Source organism: Phyllobates terribilis, unplaced genomic scaffold, assembly GCF_046119375.1.
Source record: "Phyllobates terribilis strain yellow unplaced genomic scaffold, ASM4611937v1 Scaffold_236__1_contigs__length_3049075, whole genome shotgun sequence".
Classification (NCBI taxonomy): domain Eukaryota; kingdom Metazoa; phylum Chordata; class Amphibia; order Anura; family Dendrobatidae; genus Phyllobates; species Phyllobates terribilis.
In genome coordinates, this window is record NW_027362996.1 from 774,218 (window position 1) to 797,437 (window position 23,220).

At 45.2% G+C, this 23,220-nt stretch overlaps 11 non-coding genes and 2 pseudogenes across 11 annotated transcripts; all 13 read left to right on the forward strand.

Annotated features, from left to right (window-relative positions):
* Positions 1–2,156: 2,156 nt before the first annotated feature.
* On the forward strand, positions 2,157–2,254 carry LOC141216881 (U2 spliceosomal RNA; annotated as a pseudogene).
* A 1,127-nt stretch (positions 2,255–3,381) lies between these two features.
* Positions 3,382–3,572, forward strand: LOC141216518 (U2 spliceosomal RNA). The gene has a single exon (XR_012285547.1). It is a non-coding gene; the product is annotated as a U2 spliceosomal RNA (small nuclear RNA).
* A 1,121-nt stretch (positions 3,573–4,693) lies between these two features.
* LOC141217175 (U2 spliceosomal RNA) lies at positions 4,694–4,884 on the forward strand. Its single transcript, XR_012286045.1, has one exon. It is a non-coding gene; the product is annotated as a U2 spliceosomal RNA (small nuclear RNA).
* A 1,121-nt stretch (positions 4,885–6,005) lies between these two features.
* Positions 6,006–6,192, forward strand: LOC141216871 (U2 spliceosomal RNA). The gene has a single exon (XR_012285852.1). It is a non-coding gene; the product is annotated as a U2 spliceosomal RNA (small nuclear RNA).
* A 5,866-nt stretch (positions 6,193–12,058) lies between these two features.
* On the forward strand, positions 12,059–12,156 carry LOC141216882 (U2 spliceosomal RNA; annotated as a pseudogene).
* A 1,127-nt stretch (positions 12,157–13,283) lies between these two features.
* Positions 13,284–13,474, forward strand: LOC141216519 (U2 spliceosomal RNA). The gene has a single exon (XR_012285548.1). It is a non-coding gene; the product is annotated as a U2 spliceosomal RNA (small nuclear RNA).
* A 1,121-nt stretch (positions 13,475–14,595) lies between these two features.
* LOC141217176 (U2 spliceosomal RNA) lies at positions 14,596–14,786 on the forward strand. The gene has a single exon (XR_012286046.1). It is a non-coding gene; the product is annotated as a U2 spliceosomal RNA (small nuclear RNA).
* Positions 14,787–15,908: 1,122 nt separating this feature from the next.
* LOC141217177 (U2 spliceosomal RNA) lies at positions 15,909–16,099 on the forward strand. Its single transcript, XR_012286047.1, has one exon. It is a non-coding gene; the product is annotated as a U2 spliceosomal RNA (small nuclear RNA).
* A 1,121-nt stretch (positions 16,100–17,220) lies between these two features.
* LOC141217178 (U2 spliceosomal RNA) lies at positions 17,221–17,411 on the forward strand. Its single transcript, XR_012286048.1, has one exon. It is a non-coding gene; the product is annotated as a U2 spliceosomal RNA (small nuclear RNA).
* A 1,121-nt stretch (positions 17,412–18,532) lies between these two features.
* LOC141217179 (U2 spliceosomal RNA) lies at positions 18,533–18,723 on the forward strand. The gene has a single exon (XR_012286049.1). It is a non-coding gene; the product is annotated as a U2 spliceosomal RNA (small nuclear RNA).
* A 1,121-nt stretch (positions 18,724–19,844) lies between these two features.
* LOC141217180 (U2 spliceosomal RNA) lies at positions 19,845–20,035 on the forward strand. The gene has a single exon (XR_012286050.1). It is a non-coding gene; the product is annotated as a U2 spliceosomal RNA (small nuclear RNA).
* Positions 20,036–21,156: 1,121 nt separating this feature from the next.
* On the forward strand, positions 21,157–21,347 carry LOC141217181 (U2 spliceosomal RNA). The gene has a single exon (XR_012286051.1). It is a non-coding gene; the product is annotated as a U2 spliceosomal RNA (small nuclear RNA).
* Positions 21,348–22,466: 1,119 nt separating this feature from the next.
* On the forward strand, positions 22,467–22,657 carry LOC141217183 (U2 spliceosomal RNA). The gene has a single exon (XR_012286053.1). It is a non-coding gene; the product is annotated as a U2 spliceosomal RNA (small nuclear RNA).
* Positions 22,658–23,220: the final 563 nt, after the last annotated feature.

Here is a 23,220-nt window from a genome sequence, read left to right on the forward strand (position 1 = left end):
CCATTCCAGCTGAAGCCAACGATCTCCTGAAATAAAAGAAAAATAATAAACCAACCTCATCCTTACCTTTCCATGGTTCCCACGACAGCTTCAGCTCTGCTACATCGAGATGACTGGCTGGACCGCAGCAGAACGCTGCCATCCAGTCTGTCATCCCGCAGACACTGAGAAGCGCAGGCATGCTTGCGCTCCTCACTGTCTCGCTGTGACGGCATCCAGATGAGCCGAGGTCATGTCCAATGAACTCGGCTCACCTCATGCACGTCACTGACAGCGTGGGAAAATTCTCACGCTGAAGTGCTGAGTGCAGGAGAATTCTCCCACGCTGTCAGTGATGTGCATGAGGTGAGCTCATGTCCAATGAACTCAGCTCACCTCCTGCACGTCACTGACAGCGTGGGAAAATTCTCCTGCAATCAGCGCTTCAGCGTGAGAATTTTCCCACGCTGTCAGTGACGTGCATGAGGTGAGCCGAGTTAATTGGACATGAACTCGGCTCTTCTGGATGTCGTCACAGAGAGACGCTGAGCAGCGCAAGCAAGCCTGCGCTTCTCAGTGTCTGCGGGATGACAGGCTGGATGGCAGCGTTCTGCTGCGGTCCAGCCTGTCATCTCGATGTAGCAGAGCTGAAGCTGTCGTGGGAACCATGGAAACGTAAGTATGAGGTTGCTTTATTATTTTTCTTTTATTGCAGGAGATCGTTGGCTTCAGCTGGAATGGGCGTGATGGTAAGTATGGTTTAATTTAGAACAATAAAGGATTGTGTCTTTATTTCAATTAAAGGACTTTATTCTGGGTGTTTGTGTTTTTTTTAACTTTGACTATGGGGTTAGTAATGGGGGTGTCTTATAGACGCCTCTACATTACTAACCTGGGCTTGATGTCAGCTGGCATTATAAGCTGACATCAACCCCAACCCTATTACCCCCTGCCACTGCACCAGGGCAGCGTGGAAGAGCGAGGCTAAGTGCCAGAATTGGCGCATCCTATGAATGCGCCATTTCTGGGGCGGCTGACGGCTGGTGTTTCTAGCCTGGGAGGGGGCCAATATTCATGGCTCCCTTCCTGGGCTATTAATATCAGCCCCCAGCTGTCTGCCTAGCCTTTGCTAGCTATTAAATTAGGGGGGACCCCACGTCATTTTTTTGGGGGGGTCCCCCATTTTAATAGCTAGTAAAGGCTATGTATTCAGCTGGGGGCTGATATTAGTAGCCTGGGAAGCTCCGTGGGTATTACCCCCTTCCCAGGCTTCAAACATCTGCCCCAGCCGTCTGCTTAACCTCCGCTAGAGCCTAAAATTAAGGGGAACCCCACGCCAATTTTTTTAATAATAAATCCTTTATTTTAATACTAAATGACAAGTACAGTAACCAACACTATCACTGTACTTCATATATATGTGACTGACATGTTTCTATCTATCTAATCTATGTGTGAAGCTCTATTCTGTCTGTTATAAATTGTCGGGTACCGCTGCTGAATTGCCGGCCGGCTTTTTTAAAGAGACAGTGCATGAAAACACTATTATTTTTTTAAATAAATCCTTTACACTAAATGACAAGTACAGTAAGCAACACTATCACTGTACTTATTATATATGTGACTGACATGTTTCTATCTATCTAATCTATGTGTGAAGCTCTATTCTTTCTGTTCTAAATTGTCGGGTACAGATGCTGAATTGCCGGCCGGCTTTTTTAAAGAGACGGTGCATGAAAACACTAATATTTTTTTTAATAAATCCTTTACACTAAATGACAAGTGCAGTAACCAACACTGTCACTGTGCTTCTTATATGTGTGACTGACATGTTTCTATCTATCTAATCTATGTGTGATGCTCTATTCCTTCTTGTCTAAATTGTCGGGTACCGGTGTATGCCGCTGCTGAATTTGCCGGCCGGCTTTTTTAAAGAGAGTGTCTTCTGAGCAGTTTGTCAGCTTTTGGACACCTTTGCAGGTGTTTTCTATGTGTTTCTATGTGTTTTTGTTTGCCTGCCATTGGTTTTAACGGTGTTCGACGGTGTTCTAAGGTGTTCGACGAACAGTTCGACGAACAGTTCCTCGAACATCCCGGTGTTCGACGAACCGAACCGAACCCGAACACTACGGGGGTGGCTCAACACTATATCTGATACGTCCCCTATCTGGGGACCATATATTAAATGGATTTTTAGAACAGGGAGATGGAAAAAGAGCTTGCTCTGTCCACTCCACGCATTGACCTGGTATTGCAGTATCTCCAGGACCGGTGCACCCCTTCTTTAATGCAGTTTCTAAAATCAGAAAGAATTGAATTCAATGCTTTTTGTTCATTTTGCTTGTTTGTCGGATTTTGGGATGGACTCTTTGGCTTTGCTTTTCTTCTCCTCATTGGATTTTTCATGTTAAAAGTTGCAGAAGCCAGATGACAAGCTCATTTTGGTTCAACTTCAGCAACTGTGCATTGCATTGCCATGTAATGTAATGTAATGCAATGCTATCTATCTAGCTCTCCCTCTATACTTCCTTTTGGATAAACAGACATATTAGGCAAGCATTTTGGAGCTTTCACCTAAATAACTACAGGTGGTGAGATAAGCTGCACAATATAATTGACCTTTCAGTATATTGTTGCACACACACCATCTATTTAGCAAATGCCCTTGTTATCAACAGCAGCCTTTTAAACTCACCTGAGCTAACAGGTATGTGAGCTGGTTACTCTGCTGCGCTTAAAATTTCTTTTTTGGTTTGCTACAATGCCTTTTCTGAAACGTTGTCTCCCTCTGCTGGAACACTGACTTCTTTCATTTAATGCCTGCAGACTATAAAAGAGAAACCAACCCAAAAAGTTTGGTTGATTAGTCTGTGGCATTCTTTTAAACTGCTGCTTATGGCGGTCTCTGTGAGCTTCTCAGTGACATTCAGCCATCCAGGTATCCCGCCTGCAGTAGACGGAATGTGGCAATGGAACGCTGGCTGCGCGTGTCATAATAGGCTCTGAGCCTTTATATACCTGCGCACAGCAGCAGCCACCTTCAGTCTGCTGCTGGACAGCCAGCAGCAGCAGCAGCAGGAGAGGTAATTAATCAGCAACCCTCCTGCTAAGGGTAGACAGCTGCTCGTTCCACCCCCCCCCCGCCTTAATTGGTTCTCCTCCCTTCCAACGGTGTTGAGGCGGGTGGGAACAGCCGGGGGTTGAGGGTACTGTGCTAAAAGAGGTGGAGTTATGCAGATCTAAAACGCGTGGATTGCAGCAGCAGCAAGCCGAAAAGTGCAGGCATGTGAGGGATCTAGAGGTTGACAGCATGTCTTCTTAACGGGAGTCCAGGTGGCCATCTCCACAAATGGACTTTTCAGAATCCTTGGGTGGCACCGTAGTCGGAAACCAATTCTGGTTATCGCTTCTCGGCCTTTTGGCTAAGATCAAGTGTAGTATCTGTTCTTATCAGTTTAATATCTGATACGTCCCCTATCTGGGGACCATATATTAAATGGATTTTTAGAACAGGGAGATGGAAAAAGAGCTTGCTCTGTCCACTCCACGCATTGACCTGGTATTGCAGTATCTCCAAGACCGGTGCACCCCTTCTTTAATGCAGTTTCTAAAATCAGAAAGAATTGAATTCAATGCTTTTTGTTCATTTTGCTTGTTTGTCGGATTTTGGGATGGACTCTTTGGCTTTGCTTTTCTTCTCCTCATTGGATTTTTCATGTTAAAAGTTGCAGAAGCCAGATGACAAGCTCATTTTGGTTCAACTTCAGCAACTGTGCATTGCATTGCCATGTAATGTAATGTAATGCAATGCTATCTATCTAGCTCTCCCTCTATACTTCCTTTTGGATAAACAGACATATTAGGCAAGCATTTTGGAGCTTTCACCTAAATAACTACAGGTGGTGAGATAAGCTGCACAATATAATTGACCTTTCAGTATATTGTTGCACACACACCATCTATTTAGCAAATGCCCTTGTTATCAACAGCAGCCTTTTAAACTCACCTGAGCTAACAGGTATGTGAGCTGGTTACTCTGCTGCGCTTAAAATTTCTTTTTTGGTTTGCTACAATGCCTTTTCTGAAACGTTGTCTCCCTCTGCTGGAACACTGACTTCTTTCATTTAATGCCTGCAGACTATAAAAGAGAAACCAACCCAAACAGTTTGGTTGATTAGTCTGTGGCATTCTTTTAAACTGTTGCTTATGGCGGTCTCTGTGAGCTTCTCAGTGACATTCAGCCATCCAGGTATCCCGCCTGCAGTAGACGGAATGTGGCAATGGAACGCTGGCTGCGCGTGTCATAATAGGCTCTGAGCCTTTATATACCTGCGCACAGCAGCAGCCACCTTCAGTCTGCTGCTGGACAGCCAGCAGCAGCAGCAGCGGGAGAGGTAATTAATCAGCAACCCTCCTGCTAAGGGTAGACAGCTGCTCGTTCCACCCCCCCCCCCGCCTTAATTGGTTCTCCTCCCTTCCAACGGTGTTGAGGCGGGTGGGAACAGCTGGGGGTTGAGGGTACTGTGCTAAAAGAGGTGGAGTTATGCAGATCTAAAACGCGTGGATTGCAGCAGCAGCAAGCCGAAAAGTGCAGGCATGTGAGGGATCTAGAGGTTGACAGCATGTCTTCTTAACGGGAGTCCAGGTGGCCATCTCCACAAATGGACTTTTCAGAATCCTTGGGTGGCACCGTAGTCGGAAACCAATTCTGGTTATCGCTTCTCGGCCTTTTGGCTAAGATCAAGTGTAGTATCTGTTCTTATCAGTTTAATATCTGATACGTCCCCTATCTGGGGACCATATATTAAATGGATTTTTAGAACAGGGAGATGGAAAAAGAGCTTGCTCTGTCCACTCCACGCATTGACCTGGTATTGCAGTATCTCCAGGACCGGTGCACCCCTTCTTTAATGCAGTTTCTAAAATCAGAAAGAATTGAATTCAATGCTTTTTGTTCATTTTGCTTGTTTGTCGGATTTTGGGATGGACTCTTTGGCTTTGCTTTTCTTCTCCTCATTGGATTTTTCATGTTAAAAGTTGCAGAAGCCAGATGACAAGCTCATTTTGGTTCAACTTCAGCAACTGTGCATTGCATTGCCATGTAATGTAATGTAATGCAATGCTATCTATCTAGCTCTCCCTCTATACTTCCTTTTGGATAAACAGACATATTAGGCAAGCATTTTGGAGCTTTCACCTAAATAACTACAGGTGGTGAGATAAGCTGCACAATATAATTGACCTTTCAGTATATTGTTGCACACACACCATCTATTTAGCAAATGCCCTTGTTATCAACAGCAGCCTTTTAAACTCACCTGAGCTAACAGGTATGTGAGCTGGTTACTCTGCTGCGCTTAAAATTTCTTTTTTGGTTTGCTACAATGCCTTTTCTGAAACGTTGTCTCCCTCTGCTGGAACACTGACTTCTTTCATTTAATGCCTGCAGACTATAAAAGAGAAACCAACCCAAAAAGTTTGGTTGATTAGTCTGTGGCATTCTTTTAAACTGTTGCTTATGGCGGTCTCTGTGAGCTTCTCAGTGACATTCAGCCATCCAGGTATCCCGCCTGCAGTAGACGGAATGTGGCAATGGAACGCTGGCTGCGCGTGTCATAATAGGCTCTGAGCCTTTATATACCTGCGCACAGCAGCAGCCACCTTCAGTCTGCTGCTGGACAGCCAGCAGCAGCAGCAGCAGGAGAGGTAATTAATCAGCAACCCTCCTGCTAAGGGTAGACAGCTGCTCGTTCCACCCCCCCCCCCGCCTTAATTGGTTCTCCTCCCTTCCAACGGTGTTGAGGCGGGTGGGAACAGCCGGGGGTTGAGGGTACTGTGCTAAAAGAGGTGGAGTTATGCAGATCTAAAACGCGTGGATTGCAGCAGCAGCAAGCCGAAAAGTGCAGGCATGTGAGGGATCTAGAGGTTGACAGCATGTCTTCTTAACGGGAGTCCAGGTGGCCATCTCCACAAATGGACTTTTCAGAATCCTTGGGTGGCACCGTAGTCGGAAACCAATTCTGGTTATCGCTTCTCGGCCTTTTGGCTAAGATCAAGTGTAGTATCTGTTCTTATCAGTTTAATATCTGATTAGAGATGAGCGGTGTTCGACTAGAACTGTTCGCCAATCTCAAATTCGAGCTGTTTTGGGCGGTGTTCGAGTTGTTCCACGAACCCGAACGATTTGCAAAAAATTCGGCTGTTCGAGGTTATGTTCGATAACTGTTCGTGCACCAAAAGCGTGTCCTGCATGTCTGGCGCTATTTAGAGCACCAATCATGCAGGGATTGTCTGCCACTCACTGTAATGCCGCAGCCATGGTGGTTGTGGCATTACAGTGATTGCCCAAATCGATGGGAACAGTGCCAACAGTGAAACATGAAAAGCCGGCAATTCATCAGCGGCATACACCGGTACCCGACAATTTAGAACCGAAAGAATAGAGCTTCACACATAGATTAGATAGATATAAACATGTCAGTCACATATATATGAAGTACAGTGACAGTGTTGCTTACTGTACTTGTCATTTAGCGTAAAGGATTTATCAAAAAAAATAATAGTGTTTTCATGCACCGTCTCTTTAAAAAAGCCGGCCGGCAATTCAGCAGCGGTACCCGACAATTTAGAATAGAAAGAATAGAGAATCACACATAGATTAGATAGATAGAAACATGTCAGCCACATATATATGAAGTACAGTGACAGTGTTGCTTACTGTACTTGTCATTTAGCGTAAAGGATTTATCAAAAAAAATAATAGTGTTTTCATGCACCGTCTCTTTAAAAAAGCCGGCGGGCAATTCAGCAGCGGTACCCGACAATTTATAACAGACAGAATAGAGCTTCACACATAGATTAGATAGATAGAAACATGTCAGCCACATATATATGAAGTACAGTGACAGTGTTGCTTACTGTACTTGTCATTTAGTGTAAAGGATTTATCAAAAAAAATAATAGTGTTTTCATGCACCGTCTCTTTAAAAAAGCCGGCCGGCAATTCAGCAGCGGTACCCGACAATTTAGAATAGAAAGAATAGAGAATCACACATAGATTAGATAGATAGAAACATGTCAGCCACATATATATGAAGTACAGTGACAGTGTTGCTTACTGTACTTGTCATTTAGCGTAAAGGATTTATCAAAAAAAATAATAGTGTTTTCATGCACCGTCTCTTTAAAAAAGCCGGCGGGCAATTCAGCAGCGGTACCCGACAATTTATAACAGACAGAATAGAGCTTCACACATAGATTAGATAGATAGAAACATGTCAGTCACATATATATGAAGTACAGTGATAGTGTTGGTTACTGTACTTGTCATTTAGTATTAAAATAAAGGATTTATTATTAAGAAAATAGGCGTGGGGTTCCCCTTAATTTTAGGCTCTAGCGGAGGTTAAGCAGACGGCTGGGGCAGATGTTTGAAGCCTGGGAAGGGGGTAATACCCACGGAGCTTCCCAGGCTACTAATATCAGCCCCCAGCTGAATACATAGCCTTTACTAGCTATTAAAATGGGGGACCCCCCAAAAAAAATGACGTGGGGTCCCCCCTAATTTAATAGCTAGCAAAGGCTAGGCAGACAGCTGGGGGCTGATATTAATAGCCCAGGAAGGGAGCCATGAATATTGGCCCCCTCCCAGGCTAGAAACACCAGCCGTCAGCCGCCCCAGAAATGGCGCATTCATAGGATGCGCCAATTCTGGCACTTAGCCTCGCTCTTCCACGCTGCCCTGGTGCGGTGGCAGGGGGTAATAGGGTTGGGGTTGATGTCAGCTTATAATGCCAGCTGACATCAAGCCCAGGTTAGTAATGGAGAGGCGTCTATAAGACACCCCCATTACTAACCCCATAGTCAAAGTTAAAAAAAACACAAACACCCAGAATAAAGTCCTTTAATTGAAATAAAGACACAATCCTTTATTGTTCTAAATTAAACCATACTTACCGTCACGCCCATTCCAGCTGAAGCCAACGATCTCCTGCAATAAAAGAAAAATAATAAAGCAACCTCATCCTTACCTTTCCATGGTTCCCACGACAGCTTCAGCTCTGCTACATCGAGATGACAGGCTGGACCGCAGCAGAACGCTGCCATCCAGCCTGTCATCCCGCAGACACTGAGAAGCGCAGGCTTGCTTGCGCTGCTCAGCGTCTCTCTGTGACGACATCCAGATGAGCCGAGTTCATGTCCAATGAACTCGGCTCACCTCATGCACGTCACTGACAGCGTGGGAAAATTCTCACGCTGAAGCGGTGAGTGGAGGAAAATTTTCCCACGCTGTCAGTGACGTGCATAAGGTGAGCTCATGTCCAATGAACTCAGCTCACCTCCTGCACGTCACTGACAGCGTGGGAGAATTCTCCTGCACTCAGCGCTTCAGTGTGAGAATTCTCCCACGCTGAAGCGCTGAGTGCAGGAGAATTTTCCCACGCTGTCAGTGACGTGCATGAGGTGAGCCGAGTTCATTGGACATTAACTCGGCTCATCTGGATGCCCTCACAGAGAGACACTGTGGAGCGCAAGCAAGCCTGCGCTTCTCAGTGTCTGCGGGATGACAGGCTGGATGGCAGCGTTCTGCTGCGGTCCAGCCTGTCATCTCGATGTAGCAGAGCTGAAGCTGTCATGGGAACCATGGAAAGGTAAGGATGATGTTGCTTTATTATTTTTCTTTTATTTCAGGAGATCGTTGGCTTCAGCTGGAATGGGTGTGATGGTAAGTATGGTTTAATTTAGAACAATAAAGAATTGTGTCTTTATTTCAATTAAAGGACTTTTTTCTGGGTGTTGTGTTTTTTTTAAATACTTTACTAGAAATTCATGGTGGTCATGTCTAATATTGGCGTGACCCCATGAATTTCGGGCTTAGGGCCAGCTGATAATGCCAAGCTGGCCCTAACCCCTTTATTACCCAGTGAGCCACCGCATCAGGGCCCTGGATGAGTTGGGTACAGCGCCAGAAGATGGCGCTTCTATGAACGCGCCATTTTCCGGGATGGCTGCGGACTGCAATTTGCAGCGGGGGTGGCCCAGAAAGCTTGGGCCTCCCTGCGCTGCGGATTCCAGCCCCCAGCTGCCTAGTTGTACCTGGCTGGACACAAAAACAGGGCGAAGCCCCACGTCAATTTTCTTTAAATTATTTCATGAAATAATTAAGAAAAAAAGGGCTTCCCTATATTGTTGTGTCCGGCCAGGTACAAATAGGCAGCTGGTGGTTGGGGGCAGCCCGTTCCTGCCTGCTGTACCTGGCTGGACACAAATATAGTGCGAAGCCCCACGTCAATTTTTTTTAAATTATTTCATGAATTTCCTGAAATAATTTAAAAAAATTTAAGTGGGGCTTCGCACTATATTTGTGTCCAGCCAGGTACAGCAGGCAGGAACGGGCTGCCCCCATCCACCAGCTGCCTATTTGTACCTGGCCGGACACAACAATATAGGGAAGCCCTTTTTTTCTTAATTATTTCATGAATTTCATGAAATAATTAAAAAAAAAAGTACGTGGGGCTTCGCCCTATTTTTGTGTCCAGCCAGGTACAACTAGGCAGCTGGGGGCTGGAATCTGCAGCGCAGGGAGGCCCAAGCTTTCTGGGCCCCCCCCCGCTACAAATTGCAGTCCGCAGCCACCCCGGAAAATGGCGCTTTCATAGAAGCGCCATCTTCTGGCGCTGTGCCCAACTCATCCAGGGCCCTGGTGCGGTGGCTCACTGGGTAATAAAGGGGTTAGGGCCAGCTTGGTATTATCAGCTGGCCCCAAGCCCAAAATTCATGGGGTCACGCCAGTATTAGACATGACCGCCATGAATTTCTAGTAAAGTATTTAAAAAAAACACAACACCCAGAATAAAGTCCTTTAATTGAAATAAAGACACAATTCTTTATTGTTCTAAATTAAACCATACTTACCATCACACCCATTCCAGCTGAAGCCAACGATCTCCTGAAATAAAAGAAAAATAATAAACCAACCTCATCCTTACCTTTCCATGGTTCCCACGACAGCTTCAGCTCTGCTACATCGAGATGACTGGCTGGACCGCAGCAGAACGCTGCCATCCAGTCTGTCATCCCGCAGACACTGAGAAGCGCAGGCATGCTTGCGCTCCTCACTGTCTCGCTGTGACGGCATCCAGATGAGCCGAGGTCATGTCCAATGAACTCGGCTCACCTCATGCACGTCACTGACAGCGTGGGAAAATTCTCACGCTGAAGTGCTGAGTGCAGGAGAATTCTCCCACGCTGTCAGTGATGTGCATGAGGTGAGCTCATGTCCAATGAACTCAGCTCACCTCCTGCACGTCACTGACAGCGTGGGAAAATTCTCCTGCAATCAGCGCTTCAGCGTGAGAATTTTCCCACGCTGTCAGTGACGTGCATGAGGTGAGCCGAGTTAATTGGACATGAACTCGGCTCTTCTGGATGTCGTCACAGAGAGACGCTGAGCAGCGCAAGCAAGCCTGCGCTTCTCAGTGTCTGCGGGATGACAGGCTGGATGGCAGCGTTCTGCTGCGGTCCAGCCTGTCATCTCGATGTAGCAGAGCTGAAGCTGTCGTGGGAACCATGGAAAGGTAAGGATGAGGTTGCTTTATTATTTTTCTTTTATTGCAGGAGATCGTTGGCTTCAGCTGGAATGGGCGTGATGGTAAGTATGGTTTAATTTAGAACAATAAAGGATTGTGTCTTTATTTCAATTAAAGGACTTTATTCTGGGTGTTTGTGTTTTTTTTAACTTTGACTATGGGGTTAGTAATGGGGGTGTCTTATAGACGCCTCTACATTACTAACCTGGGCTTGATGTCAGCTGGCATTATAAGCTGACATCAACCCCAACCCTATTACCCCCTGCCACCGCACCAGGGCAGCGTGGAAGAGCGAGGCTAAGTGCCAGAATTGGCGCATCCTATGAATGCGCCATTTCTGGGGCGGCTGACGGCTGGTGTTTCTAGCCTGGGAGGGGGCCAATATTCATGGCTCCCTTCCTGGGCTATTAATATCAGCCCCCAGCTGTCTGCCTAGCCTTTGCTAGCTATTAAATTAGGGGGGACCCCACGTCATTTTTTTGGGGGGGTCCCCCATTTTAATAGCTAGTAAAGGCTATGTATTCAGCTGGGGGCTGATATTAGTAGCCTGGGAAGCTCCGTGGGTATTACCCCCTTCCCAGGCTTCAAACATCTGCCCCAGCCGTCTGCTTAACCTCCGCTAGAGCCTAAAATTAAGGGGAACCCCACGCCAATTTTTTTAATAATAAATCCTTTATTTTAATACTAAATGACAAGTACAGTAACCAACACTATCACTGTACTTCATATATATGTGACTGACATGTTTCTATCTATCTAATCTATGTGTGAAGCTCTATTCTGTCTGTTATAAATTGTCGGGTACCGCTGCTGAATTGCCGGCCGGCTTTTTTAAAGAGACAGTGCATGAAAACACTATTATTTTTTTAAATAAATCCTTTACACTAAATGACAAGTACAGTAAGCAACACTATCACTGTACTTATTATATATGTGACTGACATGTTTCTATCTATCTAATCTATGTGTGAAGCTCTATTCTTTCTGTTCTAAATTGTCGGGTACAGATGCTGAATTGCCGGCCGGCTTTTTTAAAGAGACGGTGCATGAAAACACTAATATTTTTTTTAATAAATCCTTTACACTAAATGACAAGTGCAGTAACCAACACTGTCACTGTGCTTCTTATATGTGTGACTGACATGTTTCTATCTATCTAATCTATGTGTGATGCTCTATTCCTTCTTGTCTAAATTGTCGGGTACCGGTGTATGCCGCTGCTGAATTTGCCGGCCGGCTTTTTTAAAGAGAGTGTCTTCTGAGCAGTTTGTCAGCTTTTGGACACCTTTGCAGGTGTTTTCTATGTGTTTCTATGTGTTTTTGTTTGCCTGCCATTGGTTTTAACGGTGTTCGACGGTGTTCTAAGGTGTTCGACGAACAGTTCGACGAACAGTTCCTCGAACATCCCGGTGTTCGACGAACCGAACCGAACCCGAACACTACGGGGGTGGCTCAACACTATATCTGATACGTCCCCTATCTGGGGACCATATATTAAATGGATTTTTAGAACAGGGAGATGGAAAAAGAGCTTGCTCTGTCCACTCCACGCATTGACCTGGTATTGCAGTATCTCCAGGACCGGTGCACCCCTTCTTTAATGCAGTTTCTAAAATCAGAAAGAATTGAATTCAATGCTTTTTGTTCATTTTGCTTGTTTGTCGGATTTTGGGATGGACTCTTTGGCTTTGCTTTTCTTCTCCTCATTGGATTTTTCATGTTAAAAGTTGCAGAAGCCAGATGACAAGCTCATTTTGGTTCAACTTCAGCAACTGTGCATTGCATTGCCATGTAATGTAATGTAATGCAATGCTATCTATCTAGCTCTCCCTCTATACTTCCTTTTGGATAAACAGACATATTAGGCAAGCATTTTGGAGCTTTCACCTAAATAACTACAGGTGGTGAGATAAGCTGCACAATATAATTGACCTTTCAGTATATTGTTGCACACACACCATCTATTTAGCAAATGCCCTTGTTATCAACAGCAGCCTTTTAAACTCACCTGAGCTAACAGGTATGTGAGCTGGTTACTCTGCTGCGCTTAAAATTTCTTTTTTGGTTTGCTACAATGCCTTTTCTGAAACGTTGTCTCCCTCTGCTGGAACACTGACTTCTTTCATTTAATGCCTGCAGACTATAAAAGAGAAACCAACCCAAAAAGTTTGGTTGATTAGTCTGTGGCATTCTTTTAAACTGCTGCTTATGGCGGTCTCTGTGAGCTTCTCAGTGACATTCAGCCATCCAGGTATCCCGCCTGCAGTAGACGGAATGTGGCAATGGAACGCTGGCTGCGCGTGTCATAATAGGCTCTGAGCCTTTATATACCTGCGCACAGCAGCAGCCACCTTCAGTCTGCTGCTGGACAGCCAGCAGCAGCAGCAGCAGGAGAGGTAATTAATCAGCAACCCTCCTGCTAAGGGTAGACAGCTGCTCGTTCCACCCCCCCCCCGCCTTAATTGGTTCTCCTCCCTTCCAACGGTGTTGAGGCGGGTGGGAACAGCCGGGGGTTGAGGGTACTGTGCTAAAAGAGGTGGAGTTATGCAGATCTAAAACGCGTGGATTGCAGCAGCAGCAAGCCGAAAAGTGCAGGCATGTGAGGGATCTAGAGGTTGACAGCATGTCTTCTTAACGGGAGTCCAGGTGGCCATCTCCACAAATGGACTTTTCAGAATCCTTGGGTGGCACCGTAGTCGGAAACCAATTCTGGTTATCGCTTCTCGGCCTTTTGGCTAAGATCAAGTGTAGTATCTGTTCTTATCAGTTTAATATCTGATACGTCCCCTATCTGGGGACCATATATTAAATGGATTTTTAGAACAGGGAGATGGAAAAAGAGCTTGCTCTGTCCACTCCACGCATTGACCTGGTATTGCAGTATCTCCAAGACCGGTGCACCCCTTCTTTAATGCAGTTTCTAAAATCAGAAAGAATTGAATTCAATGCTTTTTGTTCATTTTGCTTGTTTGTCGGATTTTGGGATGGACTCTTTGGCTTTGCTTTTCTTCTCCTCATTGGATTTTTCATGTTAAAAGTTGCAGAAGCCAGATGACAAGCTCATTTTGGTTCAACTTCAGCAACTGTGCATTGCATTGCCATGTAATGTAATGTAATGCAATGCTATCTATCTAGCTCTCCCTCTATACTTCCTTTTGGATAAACAGACATATTAGGCAAGCATTTTGGAGCTTTCACCTAAATAACTACAGGTGGTGAGATAAGCTGCACAATATAATTGACCTTTCAGTATATTGTTGCACACACACCATCTATTTAGCAAATGCCCTTGTTATCAACAGCAGCCTTTTAAACTCACCTGAGCTAACAGGTATGTGAGCTGGTTACTCTGCTGCGCTTAAAATTTCTTTTTTGGTTTGCTACAATGCCTTTTCTGAAACGTTGTCTCCCTCTGCTGGAACACTGACTTCTTTCATTTAATGCCTGCAGACTATAAAAGAGAAACCAACCCAAACAGTTTGGTTGATTAGTCTGTGGCATTCTTTTAAACTGTTGCTTATGGCGGTCTCTGTGAGCTTCTCAGTGACATTCAGCCATCCAGGTATCCCGCCTGCAGTAGACGGAATGTGGCAATGGAACGCTGGCTGCGCGTGTCATAATAGGCTCTGAGCCTTTATATACCTGCGCACAGCAGCAGCCACCTTCAGTCTGCTGCTGGACAGCCAGCAGCAGCAGCAGCGGGAGAGGTAATTAATCAGCAACCCTCCTGCTAAGGGTAGACAGCTGCTCGTTCCACCCCCCCCCCCGCCTTAATTGGTTCTCCTCCCTTCCAACGGTGTTGAGGCGGGTGGGAACAGCTGGGGGTTGAGGGTACTGTGCTAAAAGAGGTGGAGTTATGCAGATCTAAAACGCGTGGATTGCAGCAGCAGCAAGCCGAAAAGTGCAGGCATGTGAGGGATCTAGAGGTTGACAGCATGTCTTCTTAACGGGAGTCCAGGTGGCCATCTCCACAAATGGACTTTTCAGAATCCTTGGGTGGCACCGTAGTCGGAAACCAATTCTGGTTATCGCTTCTCGGCCTTTTGGCTAAGATCAAGTGTAGTATCTGTTCTTATCAGTTTAATATCTGATACGTCCCCTATCTGGGGACCATATATTAAATGGATTTTTAGAACAGGGAGATGGAAAAAGAGCTTGCTCTGTCCACTCCACGCATTGACCTGGTATTGCAGTATCTCCAGGACCGGTGCACCCCTTCTTTAATGCAGTTTCTAAAATCAGAAAGAATTGAATTCAATGCTTTTTGTTCATTTTGCTTGTTTGTCGGATTTTGGGATGGACTCTTTGGCTTTGCTTTTCTTCTCCTCATTGGATTTTTCATGTTAAAAGTTGCAGAAGCCAGATGACAAGCTCATTTTGGTTCAACTTCAGCAACTGTGCATTGCATTGCCATGTAATGTAATGTAATGCAATGCTATCTATCTAGCTCTCCCTCTATACTTCCTTTTGGATAAACAGACATATTAGGCAAGCATTTTGGAGCTTTCACCTAAATAACTACAGGTGGTGAGATAAGCTGCACAATATAATTGACCTTTCAGTATATTGTTGCACACACACCATCTATTTAGCAAATGCCCTTGTTATCAACAGCAGCCTTTTAAACTCACCTGAGCTAACAGGTATGTGAGCTGGTTACTCTGCTGCGCTTAAAATTTCTTTTTTGGTTTGCTACAATGCCTTTTCTGAAACGTTGTCTCCCTCTGCTGGAACACTGACTTCTTTCATTTAATGCCTGCAGACTATAAAAGAGAAACCAACCCAAAAAGTTTGGTTGATTAGTCTGTGGCATTCTTTTAAACTGTTGCTTATGGCGGTCTCTGTGAGCTTCTCAGTGACATTCAGCCATCCAGGTATCCCGCCTGCAGTAGACGGAATGTGGCAATGGAACGCTGGCTGCGCGTGTCATAATAGGCTCTGAGCCTTTATATACCTGCGCACAGCAGCAGCCACCTTCAGTCTGCTGCTGGACAGCCAGCAGCAGCAGCAGCAGGAGAGGTAATTAATCAGCAACCCTCCTGCTAAGGGTAGACAGCTGCTCGTTCCACCCCCCCCCCCCGCCTTAATTGGTTCTCCTCCCTTCCAACGGTGTTGAGGCGGGTGGGAACAGCCGGGGGTTGAGGGTACTGTGCTAAAAGAGGTGGAGTTATGCAGATCTAAAACGCGTGGATTGCAGCAGCAGCAAGCTGAAAAGTGCAGGCATGTGAGGGATCTAGAGGTTGACAGCATGTCTTCTTAACGGGAGTCCAGGTGGCCATCTCCACAAATGGACTTTTCAGAATCCTTGGGTGGCACCGTAGTCGGAAACCAATTCTGGTTATCGCTTCTCGGCCTTTTGGCTAAGATCAAGTGTAGTATCTGTTCTTATCAGTTTAATATCTGATACGTCCCCTATCTGGGGACCATATATTAAATGGATTTTTAGAACAGGGAGATGGAAAAAGAGCTTGCTCTGTCCACTCCACGCATTGACCTGGTATTGCAGTATCTCCAGGACCGGTGCACCCCTTCTTTAATGCAGTTTCTAAAATCAGAAAGAATTGAATTCAATGCTTTTTGTTCATTTTGCTTGTTTGTCGGATTTTGGGATGGACTCTTTGGCTTTGCTTTTCTTCTCCTCATTGGATTTTTCATGTTAAAAGTTGCAGAAGCCAGATGACAAGCTCATTTTGGTTCAACTTCAGCAACTGTGCATTGCATTGCCATGTAATGTAATGTAATGCAATGCTATCTATCTAGCTCTCCCTCTATACTTCCTTTTGGATAAACAGACATATTAGGCAAGCATTTTGGAGCTTTCACCTAAATAACTACAGGTGGTGAGATAAGCTGCACAATATAATTGACCTTTCAGTATATTGTTGCACACACACCATCTATTTAGCAAATGCCCTTGTTATCAACAGCAGCCTTTTAAACTCACCTGAGCTAACAGGTATGTGAGCTGGTTACTCTGCTGCGCTTAAAATTTCTTTTTTGGTTTGCTACAATGCCTTTTCTGAAACGTTGTCTCCCTCTGCTGGAACACTGACTTCTTTCATTTAATGCCTGCAGACTATAAAAGAGAAACCAACCCAAAAAGTTTGGTTGATTAGTCTGTGGCATTCTTTTAAACTGTTGCTTATGGCGGTCTCTGTGAGCTTCTCAGTGACATTCAGCCATCCAGGTATCCCGCCTGCAGTAGACGGAATGTGGCAATGGAACGCTGGCTGCGCGTGTCATAATAGGCTCTGAGCCTTTATATACCTGCGCACAGCAGCAGCCACCTTCAGTCTGCTGCTGGACAGCCAGCAGCAGCAGCAGCAGGAGAGGTAATTAATCAGCAACCCTCCTGCTAAGGGTAGACAGCTGCTCGTTCCACCCCCCCCCCCGCCTTAATTGGTTCTCCTCCCTTCCAACGGTGTTGAGGCGGGTGGGAACAGCCGGGGGTTGAGGGTACTGTGCTAAAAGAGGTGGAGTTATGCAGATCTAAAACGCGTGGATTGCAGCAGCAGCAAGCCGAAAAGTGCAGGCATGTGAGGGATCTAGAGGTTGACAGCATGTCTTCTTAACGGGAGTCCAGGTGGCCATCTCCACAAATGGACTTTTCAGAATCCTTGGGTGGCATCGTAGTCGGAAACCAATTCTGGTTATCGCTTCTCGGCCTTTTGGCTAAGATCAAGTGTAGTATCTGTTCTTATCAGTTTAATATCTGATACGTCCCCTATCTGGGGACCATATATTAAATGGATTTTTAGAACAGGGAGATGGAAAAAGAGCTTGCTCTGTCCACTCCACGCATTGACCTGGTATTGCAGTATCTCCAGGACCGGTGCACCCCTTCTTTAATGCAGTTTCTAAAATCAGAAAGAATTGAATTCAATGCTTTTTGTTCATTTTGCTTGTTTGTCGGATTTTGGGATGGACTCTTTGGCTTTGCTTTTCTTCTCCTCATTGGATTTTTCATGTTAAAAGTTGCAGAAGCCAGATGACAAGCTCATTTTGGTTCAACTTCAGCAACTGTGCATTGCATTGCCATGTAATGTAATGTAATGCAATGCTATCTATCTAGCTCTCCCTCTATACTTCCTTTTGGATAAACAGACATATTAGGCAAGCATTTTGGAGCTTTCACCTAAATAACTACAGGTGGTGAGATAAGCTGCACAATATAATTGACCTTTCAGTATATTGTTGCACACACACCATCTATTTAGCAAATGCCCTTGTTATCAACAGCAGCCTTTTAAACTCACCTGAGCTAACAGGTATGTGAGCTGGTTACTCTGCTGCGCTTAAAATTTCTTTTTTGGTTTGCTACAATGCCTTTTCTGAAACGTTGTCTCCCTCTGCTGGAACACTGACTTCTTTCATTTAATGCCTGCAGACTATAAAAGAGAAACCAACCCAAAAAGTTTGGTTGATTAGTCTGTGGCATTCTTTTAAACTGTTGCTTATGGCGGTCTCTGTGAGCTTCTCAGTGACATTCAGCCATCCAGGTATCCCGCCTGCAGTAGACGGAATGTGGCAATGGAACGCTGGCTGCGCGTGTCATAATAGGCTCTGAGCCTTTATATACCTGCGCACAGCAGCAGCCACCTTCAGTCTGCTGCTGGACAGCCAGCAGCAGCAGCAGCAGGAGAGGTAATTAATCAACAACCCTCCTGCTAAGGGTAGACAGCTGCTCGTTCCCCCCCCCCCCCCGCCTTAATTGGTTCTCCTCCCTTCCAACGATGTTGAGGCGGGTGGGAACAGCCGGGGGTTGAGGGTACTGTGCTAAAAGAGGTGGAGTTATGCAGATCTAAAACGCGTGGATTGCAGCAGCAGCAAGCCGAAAAGTGCAGGCATGTGAGGGATCTAGAGGTTGACAGCATGTCTTCTTAACGGGAGTCCAGGTGGCCATCTCCACAAATGGACTTTTCAGAATCCTTGGGTGGCACCGTAGTCGGAAACCAATTCTGGTTATCGCTTCTCGGCCTTTTGGCTAAGATCAAGTGTAGTATCTGTTCTTATCAGTTTAATATCTGATACGTCCCCTATCTGGGGACCATATATTAAATGGATTTTTAGAACAGGGAGATGGAAAAAGAGCTTGCTCTGTCCACTCCACGCATTGACCTGGTATTGCAGTATCTCCAGGACCGGTGCACCCCTTCTTTAATGCAGTTTCTAAAATCAGAAAGAATTGAATTCAATGCTTTTTGTTCATTTTGCTTGTTTGTCGGATTTTGGGATGGACTCTTTGGCTTTGCTTTTCTTCTCCTCATTGGATTTTTCATGTTAAAAGTTGCAGAAGCCAGATGACAAGCTCATTTTGGTTCAACTTCAGCAACTGTGCATTGCATTGCCATGTAATGTAATGTAATGCAATGCTATCTATCTAGCTCTCCCTCTATACTTCCTTTTGGATAAACAGACATATTAGGCAAGCATTTTGGAGCTTTCACCTAAATAACTACAGGTGGTGAGATAAGCTGCACAATATAATTGACCTTTCAGTATATTGTTGCACACACACCATCTATTTAGCAAATGCCCTTGTTATCAACAGCAGCCTTTTAAACTCACCTGAGCTAACAGGTATGTGAGCTGGTTACTCTGCTGCGCTTAAAATTTCTTTTTTGGTTTGCTACAATGCCTTTTCTGAAACGTTGTCTCCCTCTGCTGGAACACTGACTTCTTTCATTTAATGCCTGCAGACTATAAAAGAGAAACCAACCCAAAAAGTTTGGTTGATTAGTTTGTGGCATTCTTTTAAACTGTTGCTTATGGCGGTCTCTGTGAGCTTCTCAGTGACATTCAGCCATCCAGGTATCCCGCCTGCAGTAGACGGAATGTGGCAATGGAACGCTGGCTGCGCGTGTCATAATAGGCTCTGAGCCTTTATATACCTGCGCACAGCAGCAGCCACCTTCAGTCTGCTGCTGGACAGCCAGCAGCAGCAGCAGCAGGAGAGGTAATTAATCAGCAACCCTCCTGCTAAGGGTAGACAGCTGCTCGTTCCACCCCCCCCCCCGCCTTAATTGGTTCTCCTCCCTTCCAACGGTGTTGAGGCGGGTGGGAACAGCCGGGGGTTGAGGGTACTGTGCTAAAAGAGGTGGAGTTATGCAGATCTAAAACGCGTGGATTGCAGCAGCAGCAAGCCGAAAAGTGCAGGCATGTGAGGGATCTAGAGGTTGACAGCATGTCTTCTTAACGGGAGTCCAGGTGGCCATCTCCACAAATGGACTTTTCAGAATCCTTGGGTGGCATCGTAGTCGGAAACCAATTCTGGTTATCGCTTCTCGGCCTTTTGGCTAAGATCAAGTGTAGTATCTGTTCTTATCAGTTTAATATCTGATACGTCCCCTATCTGGGGACCATATATTAAATGGATTTTTAGAACAGGGAGATGGAAAAAGAGCTTGCTCTGTCCACTCCACGCATTGACCTGGTATTGCAGTATCTCCAGGACCGGTGCACCCCTTCTTTAATGCAGTTTCTAAAATCAGAAAGAATTGAATTCAATGCTTTTTGTTCATTTTGCTTGTTTGTCGGATTTTGGGATGGACTCTTTGGCTTTGCTTTTCTTCTCCTCATTGGATTTTTCATGTTAAAAGTTGCAGAAGCCAGATGACAAGCTCATTTTGGTTCAACTTCAGCAACTGTGCATTGCATTGCCATGTAATGTAATGTAATGCAATGCTATCTATCTAGCTCTCCCTCTATACTTCCTTTTGGATAAACAGACATATTAGGCAAGCATTTTGGAGCTTTCACCTAAATAACTACAGGTGGTGAGATAAGCTGCACAATATAATTGACCTTTCAGTATATTGTTGCACACACACCATCTATTTAGCAAATGCCCTTGTTATCAACAGCAGCCTTTTAAACTCACCTGAGCTAACAGGTATGTGAGCTGGTTACTCTGCTGCGCTTAAAATTTCTTTTTTGGTTTGCTACAATGCCTTTTCTGAAACGTTGTCTCCCTCTGCTGGAACACTGACTTCTTTCATTTAATGCCTGCAGACTATAAAAGAGAAACCAACCCAAAAAGTTTGGTTGATTAGTCTGTGGCATTCTTTTAAACTGTTGCTTATGGCGGTCTCTGTGAGCTTCTCAGTGACATTCAGCCATCCAGGTATCCCGCCTGCAGTAGACGGAATGTGGCAATGGAACGCTGGCTGCGCGTGTCATAATAGGCTCTGAGCCTTTATATACCTGCGCACAGCAGCAGCCACCTTCAGTCTGCTGCTGGACAGCCAGCAGCAGCAGCAGCAGGAGAGGTAATTAATCAACAACCCTCCTGCTAAGGGTAGACAGCTGCTCGTTCCACCCCCCCCCCCGCCTTAATTGGTTCTCCTCCCTTCCAACGATGTTGAGGCGGGTGGGAACAGCCGGGGGTTGAGGGTACTGTGCTAAAAGAGGTGGAGTTATGCAGATCTAAAACGCGTGGATTGCAGCAGCAGCAAGCCGAAAAGTGCAGGCATGTGAGGGATCTAGAGGTTGACAGCATGTCTTCTTAACGGGAGTCCAGGTGGCCATCTCCACAAATGGACTTTTCAGAATCCTTGGGTGGCACCGTAGTCGGAAACCAATTCTGGTTATCGCTTCTCGGCCTTTTGGCTAAGATCAAGTGTAGTATCTGTTCTTATCAGTTTAATATCTGATACGTCCCCTATCTGGGGACCATATATTAAATGGATTTTTAGAACAGGGAGATGGAAAAAGAGCTTGCTCTGTCCACTCCACGCATTGACCTGGTATTGCAGTATCTCCAGGACCGGTGCACCCCTTCTTTAATGCAGTTTCTAAAATCAGAAAGAATTGAATTCAATGCTTTTTGTTCATTTTGCTTGTTTGTCGGATTTTGGGATGGACTCTTTGGCTTTGCTTTTCTTCTCCTCATTGGATTTTTCATGTTAAAAGTTGCAGAAGCCAGATGACAAGCTCATTTTGGTTCAACTTCAGCAACTGTGCATTGCATTGCCATGTAATGTAATGTAATGCAATGCTATCTATCTAGCTCTCCCTCTATACTTCCTTTTGGATAAACAGACATATTAGGCAAGCATTTTGGAGCTTTCACCTAAATAACTACAGGTGGTGAGATAAGCTGCACAATATAATTGACCTTTCAGTATATTGTTGCACACACACCATCTATTTAGCAAATGCCCTTGTTATCAACAGCAGCCTTTTAAACTCACCTGAGCTAACAGGTATGTGAGCTGGTTACTCTGCTGCGCTTAAAATTTCTTTTTTGGTTTGCTACAATGCCTTTTCTGAAACGTTGTCTCCCTCTGCTGGAACACTGACTTCTTTCATTTAATGCCTGCAGACTATAAAAGAGAAACCAACCCAAAAAGTTTGGTTGATTAGTTTGTGGCATTCTTTTAAACTGTTGCTTATGGCGGTCTCTGTGAGCTTCTCAGTGACATTCAGCCATCCAGGTATCCCGCCTGCAGTAGACGGAATGTGGCAATGGAACGCTGGCTGCGCGTGTCATAATAGGCTCTGAGCCTTTATATACCTGAGCACAGCAGCAGCCACCTTCAGTCTGCTGCTGGACAGCCAGCAGCAGCAGCAGCAGGAGAGGTAATTAATCAGCAACCCTCCTGCTAAGGGTAGACAGCTGCTCGTTCCACCCCCCCCCGCCTTAATTGGTTCTCCTCCCTTCCAACGGTGTTGAGGCGGGTGGGAACAGCCGGGGGTTGAGGGTACTGTGCTAAAAGAGGTGGAGTTATGCAGATCTAAAACGCGTGGATTGCAGCAGCAGCAAGCCGAAAAGTGCAGGCATGTGAGGGATCTAGAGGTTGACAGCATGTCTTCTTAACGGGAGTCCAGGTGGCCATCTCCACAAATGGACTTTTCAGAATCCTTGGGTGGCACCGTAGTCGGAAACCAATTCTGGTTATCGCTTCTCGGCCTTTTGGCTAAGATCAAGTGTAGTATCTGTTCTTATCAGTTTAATATCTGATACGTCCCCTATCTGGGGACCATATATTAAATGGATTTTTAGAACAGGGAGATGGAAAAAGAGCTTGCTCTGTCCACTCCACGCATTGACCTGGTATTGCAGTATCTCCAGGACCGGTGCACCCCTTCTTTAATGCAGTTTCTAAAATCAGAAAGAATTGAATTCAATGCTTTTTGTTCATTTTGCTTGTTTGTCGGATTTTGGGATGGACTCTTTGGCTTTGCTTTTCTTCTCCTCATTGGATTTTTCATGTTAAAAGTTGCAGAAGCCAGATGACAAGCTCATTTTGGTTCAACTTCAGCAACTGTGCATTGCATTGCCATGTAATGTAATGTAATGCAATGCTATCTATCTAGCTCTCCCTCTATACTTCCTTTTGGATAAACAGACATATTAGGCAAGCATTTTGGAGCTTTCACCTAAATAACTACAGGTGGTGAGATAAGCTGCACAATACAATTGACCTTTCAGTATATTGTTGCACACACACCATCTATTTAGCAAATGCCCTTGTTATCAACAGCAGCCTTTTAAACTCACCTGAGCTAACAGGTATGTGAGCTGGTTACTCTGCTGCGCTTAAAATTTCTTTTTTGGTTTGCTACAATGCCTTTTCTGAAATGTTGTCTCCCTCTGCTGGAACACTGACTTCTTTCATTTAATGCCTGCAGACTATAAAAGAGAAACCAA